This window comes from Ornithodoros turicata, chromosome 1 (assembly GCF_037126465.1).
Source record: "Ornithodoros turicata isolate Travis chromosome 1, ASM3712646v1, whole genome shotgun sequence".
In the NCBI taxonomy this organism is placed as follows: Eukaryota; Metazoa; Arthropoda; class Arachnida; order Ixodida; family Argasidae; genus Ornithodoros; species Ornithodoros turicata.
The window spans coordinates 98284279-98288325 of record NC_088201.1 but is presented as its reverse complement, the minus strand read 5'-3'; the positions used below and the strand labels follow the sequence as shown (position 1 = coordinate 98288325).

Below are 4047 nucleotides of genomic sequence, written 5' to 3'. Positions count from 1 at the left end.
AATTCCATTATACTAGAGCCCTGAATGGTTTTGTTGTTATGAATGATTTCTCCTTTTTCATTCCATGACAAACTCCTCGGTATCGCTGACACTATGCGCCTAACTTTTTTAATATTTATATTATCTGGTAGAGCGTCATAATCGAACTTTCTGCTAATACTTTCCTCCATTTGTAATGGTTTTATTATTGGCGGATCTGATTCTATTGTCGGTTTCAATTGATTTTTTATAGTGTAGTACATAGCTGTTAGCATACGCTTTACCTTTACATCTTCACTTTCATTAGATTCCAAAATAGTGTCCACTGGATTTAATACCTCGATTTTTGTTGCCATTTTCAAACACCAGCTACCTTAGCTATAGCCCCCCCTGCTACACCACCTAATATACTAGTCAAGCCTGTCAGTAATAGTGGGAGTAATGGGACCAAACCTCCTCGTTGTCGATATAAAAACTTTTGTAGCTTCTTCGGTGATTTGTGCAATGTTTTATATGCGATGTATCGAATTGTAGCTTTATATTTCTTTAAATCTTTGTATAGTTTCGGTGAAAGTTTAACATTACCATTCAATATATTCTTGCAAACTTCGGAAAGAGCTTCAATGCTGTGCGGAGGAGCCTCCTTCAATATGTTTTCCCGCTCTTTTGGAGTGCAGGTTGCAAGCACTTTAAGGAAAGTTAAATGGTGACGTAGACTTTTCATTTTGGTATGAAAACAAATTGTGGCTCGAGCTTGGTTATACCTGTTCGCAATCTTTTATCAGACTGGGTAAGTGGGTGTAGGTCAATCACTAGATAACCAAATGGTTTCTCTGTTGCTTGTTCGAATGCATTCAGAAAGTATGGCAACCGTGATTTCCCGAAGATTTGTCGTCCTAGAAGTTCGAGTTGCGTACGAGATCTTAAATTATTGAATAATATTATATATGTGCTGTTGTGCGATAGAGTGCGGTAGTTTACATCGTTATGGAATAAGTATTGGCAAAGAAAAATAATTGATGCATTCTTGTGATGGGACGCTCTTGTATAGAGGTGAACCATATCTTGCATAACATTCTTTTCAGTCATGAGATCGTCAACTATAATCAGTGTTGGTATGTTCTCATCCCATGTCGTTGGTAATTCTTTACTAAATGTAATTTTAGTGAATTCATTTTGCCAGCTAGCGTCATATTTACTAACATAAAATATTTGTTCTGGGACTACACTGAATACTGATAGATTTCTAAGGATGTTACGAACTAAGTAAGTTTTTCCTGACATGGAAGGTCCACATATAATAATTCGTGCAGGATGGATGAAAGAAAACGGTCTTACGTCGGACATTGTGTCGCAGAGGTAGAAGTGAAACTGATAATAAGGTGTATTGATAACTAGATTTATTACCATCCACTGTCGATTTGATCAAATTGACTTTTCGCAGACTCTCGTTTGATCCTGAGGAGACGTTCGTGAGACAAAACGCGTCTGATAGCTTCAGCTTTTGCTTCATGGATTTCTTGTTTCAGACGCCATTTCCTGTCTTAGGTAGACTCAACTTCCTCCTCTTCACATTTCTTTCCGAAACAGCGACGAAAGAGCTTCCACATAATTATTTTGGGAGAGAGCTCCTGGTCTGGGGAACGAATGGGAGAATGAGGAGGTGGGCTCGCTCGAACGGTAATAAATGGGAAAGAGTGGAGAGGAGGTTGTATGATAATGAGGATGCGCGCGTTTAAAAGTTTCTTCCTCACTTGACTGACACATATTCCAAAAAATGTCCAACGAAAACGGTAAGTTTTTTGATCCGCAACATAGTTCTTTTTTTCTCATGGATATTGTCTTTTCTCAGAACTCAGATCGAGTCCGATATACTTTGAAAATGGTAATGAATTATAAAGAATATGAAAAAGGTGGTTAAATTTGATTTCTTGTTTCAGCTCCAGAGTCGCCGCCGCCGATATGTATGTATTATTGTGTCGCGTATATTGTTGTTGTTGTTGTGTGTGTGTGTGTGTGTGTGTGTGTGTGTGTGTGTGTGTGTGTGTGTGTGTGTGTTATTAATTGATAATATCTTTTCAGCATACACGCCAGTATCGGATCAGAGCAGTAAGTTTTTGATTTACAGTGTAGTTCTTTTTTCTCATGGCTGTTGTCTTTTTTTTCAGTATTTAGCTCTAGTCCAACATTTTTTCCAAATGGTAAGGAATTATAAAGAATATGAAAAAGATGTTTAAATTTGACTTCTTGTTTCAGCTCCAGAGTCGCCGCCGCCGATATGTATGTATTATTGTGTCGCGTATATTGTTGTTGTTGTTGTTGTTGTTGTTGTTGTGTGTGTGTTATTAATTGATAATATCTTTTCAGCATACACGCCAGTACTAAGACCAGCACCTGAATGTAAGTAAAAGTTATAGCATAATTACAATAATAAATGATGTTCACTTACAGATTACTGGGGTCCGTCGCCACAGTGCATGTATTAATGAAATGTATAAATTGATATTAATTTAGATTCACTTACAGATTACTGGGGTCCGTCGCCACAGTCCATGTATTAATGAAATGTATAAATTGATATTAATTTAGATTCACTTACAGATTACTGGGGTCTGCCACCACAACATTGTATGTATTATTGAAATATAAGTGTGGTTTCGCATAATAACTAAATCTACTTTTCAGGTCAGTGCTGTGTCCAACGTGAGTTATCGTGTGGTAAGCAAATGTGACGATGTTAATTTTATGTTTTCTTTCAGGGGCGGAAACAAAAGAGTTTTTAAAAAATGTAATTGTTAATACACTAATGGAAATATTTAGAGAGCAATAAATGTATGTATTCTCTATTATGTGTATTGTGTTTCTTCTGTTACAGGTCGTGAAGGTTTTTCGGCTGGGTTTTTCTCCTTCACCTGATTGGCATCACAATTCCCAGCACAATTGGCTTTAATAAATATATCGCAACTTGATTTGCATTACAATTGGCATTAATAAATATATTTTCACTCGTACTCTTTGTGTATGACGCTTCTTTGCACGTCTCTGCATGTTATAAGCTCGCGGACAACCCTCCGCACTGGCGCCGCGCGGGGAAAAATACGCGCAGGGACGCGCCGCGCAGGGAAAAATACGCGCAGGGCTCAGGGGCAGGAACCTTGTAGAATGGACCGCAGTTTAATGGGACAACCCTCTTTACTACTGTCGTGTCATCGACCATGAAAGTATTCTTGGAAAAATACCATGCATTTCTGTTTGTTTGATTGTGTGCGTGTGAGTACGTTATCTCACAGCTGCAGCCAATGAATATACTACAGTAACTAAAGTCGCCTAAACTCGGATCCTGAGATGGCATTGCCATTTTCTGCTGATTCGTCGCGTTGTTGTAAAATGTGTTCACCTGACCTGGAAGATCACGGATTTATTATATGCAGCTGGTGCGTGTCATTAGCCTAGCTGCGTGTCCCGGGAAGAAACCTCAGTCCTTGTATTTTCTCTCCCACCTCCACACTTGTGGACTCCAGTGAGGATCACTCGTTGGATTATAAGGTGGCACAGATAATAACCACGTCAGTGTGGCCTGGGTTGAACGAGATGTTCAGGGTGATGGCGGCAAAAAATGACGGGAATGTGGTATTGTGGTGCCTTTTTCGCTTTTCCAAACCAAAATGACTCAGTGCATCCCACACTGCGTACTCGAATTTGAAGAAGCGTGCTCAGGTAAACGTCTTCGATATTTTTGTTAGCTCTATCAGTTACCGTATCGAGGATTATACGTGAAATGCACTGTTTGTCACTAATCAATCTAATACCTCGTGGAGCCAATGCCGTGTAGTGAGGAGGTGGCTCGGGAACTTTGGCTGATTTGATGGTTTAACGGCGTGCGGGGAAGGAGGGGATATGTTTATTAAAAAAATCTGCTTATATAGCGGGGGGGGGGGGTATTGTAATGTTTATTAAGAAAAAAAGAAAGGAAAGGTTAGCCAGGCAAAGAGCCGGCTTGCTATTCCGAAATAAAGGGGGGGAACGAAAAGGGCATAGCGGCTTATAGACGCTGATGGTAGCGTTTAT

General features: G+C 39.5%; 1 long non-coding RNA gene across 1 annotated transcript; it reads left to right on the top strand.

The window, feature by feature from the left end:
* The first annotated feature begins 1547 nt into the window (after positions 1-1547).
* Positions 1548-2259, top strand: LOC135366965 (uncharacterized). Its single transcript, XR_010414327.1, has 5 exons — positions 1548-1864; positions 1920-1943; positions 2062-2088; positions 2148-2180; positions 2236-2259. It is a non-coding gene; the product is annotated as an uncharacterized LOC135366965 (long non-coding RNA).
* The last annotated feature ends 1788 nt before the right edge of the window (positions 2260-4047 follow it).